Consider the following 10710-nt stretch of genomic DNA (forward strand, 5'->3'; position numbering starts at 1 on the left):
TGGCCAACATGACAAAACCCCATCTCCACTAAAAATACAAAAAATTAGCCAAGCGTGGTGGCGCATGCCTGTAATCCCAGCTACTCGGGAGGCTGAGGCAGGAGAATTGTTTGAACCCAGGAGGCAGAGGTTGCAATGAGCCAAGATTATACCACTGCACTCCAGCCTGAGCGACAAGAGCAAAACTCCATCTCAAAAAAAAAAAAAGAACCAGAGTATAATTATCAATCATGCTATTAATTAGTTTTATGACTATCAATTGTACTATTAATTATATGATTAATAATTTATTATTAATTGATCATATGAGTGACTATATAATGTTAACTAATCCATAAGCAACCCAGTACTTTAGATTGTTTTCAAGGCAATAATTATTTGAAGAAATTCATAATAGTGATGATACGTAGTATGCACTCAGTAAATACTGGTGAAATGATGAATAAATGAAAAGAAATGCTAGAAGGAGAAGCAAACTAACATCTGAGAGTTACACCACCAGAAGCTGAGTTAAGAACTTTACCTGGGTCATCTCGTCTTATCTTATCTCGACTGTCAGACCTCTGATTTCATACAAGGAAATTAAACATATAGCAATTTTGTCCATTAAAACATGCTAGATGGATTGAAAAGACTAAAAGAAAGAAACACCTCAAGGGATAAGTACAGCTTAGAGACCAACTACCAGGAAGGACTCATCTCATTCCCAGAAGCGTGGAATGAAGGGCCTGTTTTCCACATGGACACATCTCACCTGGCAGGATACATGACCTACCACAGAACACCTGGGTTCTCACAACTGCAAACCCAGCGACCCCTCCACATTCCCATTAAATCCTGAAGCCATTGGTTCTGACTGTCTGCTCACTTCCGAGACGACCCTTTTCTGTTGTAGCAGAACCATGCCAGGAAAACCGCTGAATGGGACAAGTTTGTGGTCAGTCCTTCCACTTCCTGTCTTGCTTCCCAAGTTCTCCCCCGCCTACCAATTAGAGATCATCATACAAAATCCCACCGGGCTTCAGACGAGCCCCTTCTTCCTCTGCCTGGTCCAGGCTCAGGTGGCCTTTGGTTTTCCATAGCCCTGGCTGGTGACTGGCTACTGAGGGCCAGTGGAGAGATGTACCTTCTCTGCAGATTAGACACAATATGGGGCTAACTTCTGGCCCTGGATTATCGTTAGCCAAGTTTGTGAGTGTGTGATGACATCCTAGATAAGTACCCACTCCCGCCTACTCAGATCCTTTCCCAGGCACCCTGTGCCTTTAGACAGCCTGTGAGGACCAGCCCTCCAGACTTCTGGGAAAAAAGTCAGTCAAGGCTAACACATTCATGAATATAAACATGCCTCGGGTAAGAAATGTACATTTTATCAATTGTGGCTTCCTGGTTAAGATGTTTGAGATCAAAGAAGCAAATGTAATAGTGCAGATGTATTTTAGGAGTAGGAGAATCTTGGGCCATTCCTTCAGTTACATAGTGATTTTCTTAACCTCTGTCACTCAGTGACCCTGCCTGTTACTTACTTTCATATCAATGACATAAATGATGGAGTAAAAACTCGGCTGGTTAAATTAGGCAAGGAACAAATTAGACTGATTTTCAAGGGTAATATGGACTTTAACAAGAATATTATATAAGTCTTACATTTGTGAAAATAAGTAATTCAAAATCTAAGCTATTGGAACTGAATAATTTTGAGCCTTTAAAGGATGTAACTATGAGGCCTGAGTAACAAGACAGGCAGCTGTAACCTAGGCAGGTGTAACCTTTGTTTCTCTGAGTATAGATTAGCCTTCTTCCTCACCTACATTGTTTTGTAAAATGTTATAAATGACTAAAGGGCACCAGGGAAGATTCTTTATTTCTTCACACTGATGTTCATTATAAATTACCTCTTACCAACACAAAAAACCCTTCAAAAAATCAATGAATCCAGGAGCTGGTTTTTTGAAAGGATCAACAAAATTGATAGACTGCTAGCAAGACTAATAAAGAAGAAAAGAGAGAAGAATCAAATAGATGCAATAAAAAATGATAAAGGGGATATCACCACCAATCCCACAGAAATACAAACTACCATCAGAGAATATTATAAACACCTGTATGCAAATAAACTAGAAAATCTAGAAGAAATGCATAAATTCCTGGACACATACACCCTCCTAAAACTAAACCAGGAAGAAGCTGAATCCCTGAATAGACCAATAACAGGCTCTGAAATTGAGGCAATAATTAATAGCCTACCAACCAAAAAAAGTCCAGGAACAGATGGATTCACAGCCGAATTCTACCAGAGGTACAAAGAGGAGGTGGTACCATTCCTTCTGAAACCATTCCAATCAATAGAAAAAGAGGGAATCCTCCCTAACTCATTTTATGAGGCCAGCATCATCCTGATACCAAAGCCTGGCAGAGACACAACCAAAAAAGAGAATTTTAAACCAATATCCCTGATGAACATCGATGCAAAAATCCTCAATAAAATACTGGCAAACCAAATCCAGCAGCACATCAAAAAGCTTATCCACCACGATCAAGTTGGCTTCATCCCTGGGATGCAAGGGTGGTTCAACATATGCAAATCAATAAACATAATCCAGCATATAAACAGAACCAAAGACAAAAACCACATGATTATCTCAATAGATGCAGAAAAGGCCTTCAACAAAATTCAACAGCTCTTCATGCTAAAAACTCTCAATAAACTAGGTATTGATGGGACGTATCTCAAAATAGTAAGAGCTATTTATGACAAACCCACAGCCAATATCATACTGAATGGGCAAAAACTGGAAGCATTCCCTTTGAAAACTGGCACAAGACAGGGATGCTCTCTCTCACCACTCCTATTCAACACAGTGTTGGAAGTTCTGGCCAGGGCAATCAGGCAGGAGAAAGAAATAAAGGATATTCAATTAGGAAAAGAGGAAGTCAAACTGTCCTTGTTTGCAGATGACATGATTGTATATCTAGAAAACCCCATCGTCTCAGCCCAAAATCTCCTTAAGCTGATAAGCAACTTCAGCAAAGTCTCAGGATACAAAATCAATGTACAAAAATTACAAGCATTCTTATACACCAAATACCAGACAAACAGAGAGCCAAATCATGAGTGAACTCCCATTCACAATTGCTTCAAAGAGAATAAAATACTTAGGAATCCAGCTTACAAGGGATGTGAAGGACCTTTTCAAGGTGAACTACAAACCACTGCTCAACGAAATAAAAGAGGACACAAATGGAAGAACATTCCCTGATCATGGATAGGAAGAATCGTGAAAATGGCCATACTCTCCAAGGTAATTAATAGATTCAATGCCATCCCCATCAAGCTACCAATGACTTTCTTCACAGAATTGGAAAAAACTACTTTAAAGTTCGTATGGAACCAAAAAAGAGCCCGCATTGCCAAGACAATCCTAAGCAAAAATAACAAAGCTGGAGGCATCATGCTACCTGACTTCAAACTATACTACAAGGCTACAGTAACCAAAACAGCATGGTACTGGTACCAAAACAGAGATATAGACCAATGGAACAGAACAGAGCCCTCAGAAATAATACCACACATCTACAACCATCTGATCTTTGACAAACCTGAGAAAAACAAGCAATGGGGAAAGGATTCCCTATTTAATAAATGGTGCTGGGAAAATTGGCTAGCCATATGTAGAAAGCTGAAACTGGATTCCTTCCTTACACCTCATACCAAAATTAATTCAAGATGGATTAAAGACTTAAATGTTAGACCTAAAACCATAAAAACCCTAGAAGAAAACCTAGAAAATACCATTCAGGACATAGGCATGGGCAAGGACTTCATGACTAAAACACCAAAAGCAATGGCAACAAAAGCCAAAATTGACAAATGGGATCTAAGTAAACTAAAGAGCTTCTGCACAGCAAAAGAAACTACCATCGGAGTGAACAGGCAACCTACAGAATGGGAGAAAATTTTTGCAATCTACTCATCTGACAAAGGGCTAATATCCAGAATCTACAAAGAACTTAAACAAATTTACAAGAAAAAATCAAACAGCCCCATCAAAAAGTGGGCAAAGGATATGAACAGACACTTCTCAAAAGAAGACATTTATGCAGCCAACAGACACATGAAAAAATGCTCATCATCACTGGCCATCAGAGAAATGCAAATCAAAACCACAATGAGATACCATCTCACACCACTTAGAATGGCAATCATTAAAAAGTCAGGAAACAACAGATGCTGGAAAGGATGTGGAGAAACAGGAACACTTTTACACTGTTGGTGGGACTGTAAACTAGTTCAATCATCGTGGAAGACATTGTGGCGATTCCTCAAGGATCTAGAACTAGAAATACCATTTGACCCAGCCATCCCATTACTGGGTATATACCCAAAGGATTATAAATCATGCTGCTATAAAGACACATGCACACGTATGTTTATTGCGGCGCTATTCACAATAGCAAAGACTTGGAACCAACCCAAATGTCCATCAATGATAGACTGGATTAAGCAAATGTGTCACATATACACCATGGAATACTATGCAGCCACAAAAAAGGATGAGTTCAGGTCCTTTGTAGGGACATAGATGAAGCTGGAAACCATCATTCTCAGCAGACTATCACAACGACATAAAACCAAACACCGCATGTTCTCACTTGTAGGTGGGAATTGTACAATGAGAACACTTAGACACAGGGTGGGGAACATCACACACTGGGGCCTGTCATGGAGTCGGGGGAGGGGGGAGGGATAGCATTAGGATATACCTAATGTTAATGACAAGTTAATGGGTGCAGCACACAACATGACACATGTATACATATGTAACAAACCTGCACGTTGTGCACATGTACCCTAGAACTTAAAGTATAATAATAAAAAAGTCAAAAAATAAGTAAATAAATAAATAAATTACCTCTTACCTCTCTCACACAAAGACTTTATCATATTGTCTTAAGATGGAATGTTAAATATATTCTTTTAAACTGGAGAGGAAATGAAAACAAGCCATATAGAAAACAAACTAATCAAATTGTTATAATTCATAAACCAGCCTTGTATAGAAAATGTTATGATCCTCCTAAATTTATTTGTTTTCTGTCTATATAAGCAAGACCTTAACTTTTAACTTCAGAGCACTCCCTCCATTTCTCTGGAGTCTGATTTTCTCGGATGGCTATTCCCAACTTTTCACTTGAATACACTCTTTAAAACTGGATTCTGATCCTTTCCATTATTTCAAGTTGACATATCAAAGAATGAAAAACATATCACAAACGATATGGATACCACTTGGTTCAGCACCACTCAGCCATAAAAGGTGTGATGGGTACAGAGATTGAGTTGAACACGTAGTGCTTTCTGCAAAGCAGGATTCAATAACATTTGTGAATGGATAGTGTGGAAAGCAGAGAGGCTTCCAAAACATACTAAGCAGGGTTCTGAGTCTACAGCCACAAATGTGCCCTTCTCAAAACAACATCCTCTACACTCCCATCTTCTCTTTTGTCTTTTTTGGGATCCTTTACTCCAGTCATTCCTCATCTTGATTCTTTTCTAGCCTCAAGTTGTCCAACTCATTCCCTCTATAAATGTATCTCCAGTAACAAATGTCAAAAGGACAGGAATTTTGCTCTCTCAAAAGGAAAGATCAAAGTATGCATCCCTTTTTCAACAATGCTATCCCACAGTGGGTGGAGGGGATTTTACAGACAGCCTCATTTCCCATTTTTCCAATGCCCTAGAATGCATATTACTATAAAGCAACCGTAGAAATTGATCCTTTGTGTCAGTGAGTATTTGTCCTTTATGGGAAAATTAGACATAACATGCAGTGCACACGGAAGAACCCACAGGGGGAGTTGTGAAGTTTCCATCCCTAGAGGTCATAAAGATAGTTGAAATAGTGCCCTATTCTAAGAAGGACACCTGGGCCAGATGTTTGCCAGGCCCCTCCAACTCAAGGGAGGTACAATTCTAAGGAGGGAGGTCTTTTTTTTTTTCTTTTCCTTTTTCTTTTTTTTTTTTTTTTGAGACGGAGTTCCACTCCAGTTGCCCAGGCTGGAGTGCAGTGGCACGATCTCAGCTCACTGCAACCTCCACCTTCTGGTTTCAAGTGATTCTCCTGCCTCAGCCTCCCGAGTAGCTGGGATTACAGGGGCATGTCACTACCCCCGGCTAATTTTTGTATTTTTAGTAGAGACGAGGTTTCACCATGTTGGCCAGGCTTGTCTCCGACTCCTGACCTCGTGATCTGCCTGCCTCGGCCTCCCAAAATGCTGGGATTACAGGCGTGAGCCACCGCACCCAGCCTGTTTTTCTTTTTACTTTTGTCAAAACTGCCATCAAATCAGGTTTCACAGGAGATATGGACAGTTATTCATCTATCCCAGATAATGATGGTGTGTTCCCACTAGATGCCCTCATATTTCTTCCATCCACAACTAGCTATATGGTTTTTGAGGCCCAGTGCAAAATTAAAGTGCAGACTCCCATGTTCAGAAAGTATTAAGAATTTCAAGATGATGACAGCGGGACATTAAGCCAAGCAGAGAGCTCTTCTCAGTGCAGATCCCTATGCAACTATACAAGTCACATACCCGTGACACCAGCCTTGCTTCCAGCTCTGTGATTCTACACTATGCTGGTGAAGAGTCTGAACTCTCCAAACCCTCTTATCCACCAGCCACTTCAGATATGAGAGGTCTTCAATAGGATTCTAAACAATAAAGGCAAAGGACCCTTATTAATGACATCATTCAATCTGCTCTTCTCCCTCACAATGAAATAAACAAAAATGTAGGCAAGAGCAGCTCTTTCATGGAGAGAGCATTCAGTACAACTGTCTGGCATCTGTTCAGCCTGTTTCCTGAAACTGGGACACATGTTGTTTTAGATGGTGAAATTTAAATGGAAGGAACAGATGCCATCAATTCAGGTATGCCAATAATGTTCTCTCAAAATGCAATAAAGACATACAAGCTTATAAAACGGAAGCTGACTTGAAATTACCAGCAAATGCATGAAAACAAAGAGACAATGATCCTTGGAGTTCTGCCCATTGTACCAGTGCATGGTAGACACTAGAAACGAAAACGAGGAAAATGGATTTGATCTGCCCCCACCCCAGTCATGCCGCAAAGCTTTAGAAGGAAACAACAACAACAACAAGAAATGATGTTAGACAAAACGGGGATGGCTTCGGTGAGCAACGTGAGCATGGCTAAGGAGGACAGTTTAAAGTTTCTTTAGTATAAGGACGTCTTTCAATCCAATTGAGATCTTTATGAAGGACCTGGGAGGAAGTGGCTGGACACAAATAGAACAAAGCCCAGGAGGGATCGTAGCTGAAGAGAAGACACCAACTGCAGCGTGGGAAGCTGTTTGTAAGCAGGGCTGAAAATGATCCAGGATGGGTCAAAAGTTGAACATGAGTCGGTGATACAGAATAGGACCCCGCATTGAAAAGCTAGCTTTGCTCCGATAGAGAAAAAAAAAAAAGAGTTGAAAATGGAGGGACGAAAGGATTTCACTGATAATATTCAGCACAGGTTAACACTGTTATCAGAGTATCTAGTTCGAAACACCAGAAGGTTCTGAGAGTCATACAAAAAGACAGAAACTTTGGAATAGAGATCCTACCATAGAAGATAAAGGAAGCTGGTTCATTTACCTTGGAGAAGAAACGATAGAGGGGTGTGTAAAAGGATATAAGATTTTTATCACCATCTCTCTTCTCTATTAAAGATCTCTCATCCCTACTCCCACCTCACCCTCACCCAAGCAGATTTCAGATCCTACTCATTTCAGGTTGGAATACTTATCATTCCCTGGACAGAGAGGCTGGAATGCCCAATTATCTCTCCTTCTGTTAAAACCCTTCCCCTCCTCCAAAGTTTTTTAACCTGTTATAATCTCCCTCGTCCCACCCTCCTGGCCACCCATAAGAATGTGAATTTCCACAGGACATAAATAATCCACACTTTGTTTGTCCTTTCATCACCAGCCCTTATGAGTGTCAATAAATATTTGTTGAATGAATTCATTTTCAAAGCATTTCATGAGAATCTATTATGGACAGAGAAATAAAATAGATAATATTTAGGCTTCAAAGAAGCTAAACATAGACAAGGGACTCAAAATTCAAAAAGGAAGAATGAATTGCCAGTACTGTAGACTAATAGCTTGACTTCAGCTCCTTGAAATATCAGAGGATTGTTGAAAACATAAAAAGGAATAAAATAATAGTGTAGGGCTAGTGAGCTCATAGATTATAGATCATATCTGTATTATATAGTATAATCATTGTTTGGCCAGGGTTACTAGGTTAATAGATATAGTAGAGATTATATGAGGTAATGCATATAAACCGCTTAACCTAGTTCCTAACACTAATAGCCCAATGAATAGTAGCTGCTACTATTATGATGTTAATGTTAGCAAATCATTTGACTATGTCACTAATGATGTAATAATTTTAAAAAAAACAGAGTACCATACACTGAGTATTTGTTATGTGCCAAACACATTCTAAGTGTTTTACATGCAATATCACACTGACACCCTCTACAAGGTAGATGTACTAGATTTAATAGTGTCCCCCAAAATCCATGTCAGTTGGGAACCCCAGATCCTTATTTGCAAATAGGGTCTTTACAAATGTAATCAGGTGAAGATGGTCAGACAGGATTAGGTGGGCCCTAAAGCCAATGACTGGTGCTCTTTATAAGGAGAGAAATATTTGAAGACACAGAGAAGACACAGGGAAGAAGGCCATGGGAAGATGGAGGCAGAAATTGCAGTTATGCTGTCATAAGCCAAGGAATTCCAAGGATTGGTTACCGCCAGAAGCTATTTGGTTGGTGCAAAAGTAATTGCGGTTTTACTTTTAATGGCAAAACTAGAATCTAGACACATGAGTGTGTTTAGGGATGAGGGAAGACGTTAACAATACGGCTCATCGTCCTTTGATTCCTCTTTCACCTAGGATTGTCCTCTTCCCAAATATGAAGAGGGTTTTCCTTGGGTTGTATTTGCCTTCAAATTTCCTCAATCAAAAATAATCTGTTTGCCGGGTGCGGTGGCTCATGCCTGTAATCCCAGCACTTTGGGAGGCTGAGGCGGGTGGATCACGAGGTCAGGAGTTCAAGACCAGCCTAGCCGACATGGTGAAACCCCATCTCTACTCAAAAAAATACAAAATTTAGCTGGGTGTGGTGGCACGCACCTGTAATTCCAGCTACTCGGGAGGCTGAGGCAGGAGAATGGCTTGAACCCAGGAGGCGGAGGTTGTGGTGAGCCAAGATCGTGCCACTGAACTCCAGCCTGGGCGACAGAGTGAGACTCCATCTCAAAAAATAATAATAATAATCTGTTTTACCACCTAGTCTCAGTGGCCAAGGGCTGCAGGAAAATACTGCAAATATACAATGTATGAAAATTGTTTTCCATTAGACTGAAATTTTGAGGGTAGAGACTGTTTTACCTATCTAAGGGTGTTCTCAACCCCTAGTAACAAATATGTGGAAAAACAGCTCCTAGGAGATCTTACTGAGTCAGTAAGGAAGCATCAACTTCGTAGACAAACACTAATAGACATTTAATGCAAAACAGGATCAGATCATGAAACAGAATAGAAAGTCCACAACAGGCAGACAGAGGGACAGACACACAGACACACACACACACACACACACCCCACTGATTTTCTTTTTTTTTTTTTTGAGACAGAGTCTCACTCTTTAGCCCAGGCCAGAGTGCAGTGGCACTATCTCCGCTCACTGCAAGCTCCACCTTCCAGGTTCACGCCATTCTCCTGCCTCAGCCTCTTGAGTAGCTGGGACTATAGGCGCCCGCCACGGCGCCCGGCTCATTTTTTGTATTTTTAGTAGAGGCCGGGTTTCACCGTGTTAGCCAGAATGGTCTCAATCTCCTGATCTCGTGATCCGCCCGCCTCGGCCTCTCAAAGTGCTGGGATTACAGGTGTGAGCCACCGCGCCCGGCCCCCACTGATTTTCAACAGAGATACAAAGGCAACTCAGTGAAGAAATGACAGTCTTTTCAAGAAATGGTACGTAAACAACTGAATAACAACTGAATAATCATACGGGGGGAGGGAAGAGTTTCAATCTATACCTGTGGGAGGCAGAAATGCCCTCCCCAAGAGGTCCACACCCTAATCCCCTCAAACCCCTAACGTGTTAAGAGAGTAAAAAGACAAATCACAGACTGTGAAAAATGCATGCAAATCATATATCTGATAAAGGATTTTTCTCCAGAATGTATAAAGAACTCAAAACTCAAAAACAGCCCAGCCAAGTTCTCATGTAAGTATAAACGCCTCAGGAAAACATCTTTAAACATACAAAAATCCAAGAATTAAAGTGCCTTAAAAATTTAAAACTGACCTTAAGTCCAGCCAATAAAGATATAAATCAAACCAAAACAAAACAAAAAAAACCAAAATAAAACAAAAAACCCCTCAACAACAGGAAAATAAAATACAAACAAAAAAATGGGCAAAAGTTTTGAACAGACACTTCACCAGAGAAGATACATGGATGGCAAATAAGTACAGGAAAATACGTTCAAAATAATTAGTCATGGAAAAATGAAAATTATAGCTGCAGAAGATATCACTACACAAGTCTTGGCAAAGATGTGGAGCAACTGGAACTCTGGTGGGAATGTAAAATGGTGTCACCACTTTGGAA

This window comes from Pongo abelii, chromosome 7, assembly GCF_028885655.2.
Source record: "Pongo abelii isolate AG06213 chromosome 7, NHGRI_mPonAbe1-v2.0_pri, whole genome shotgun sequence".
Lineage (NCBI taxonomy): Eukaryota > Metazoa > Chordata > Mammalia > Primates > Hominidae > Pongo > Pongo abelii.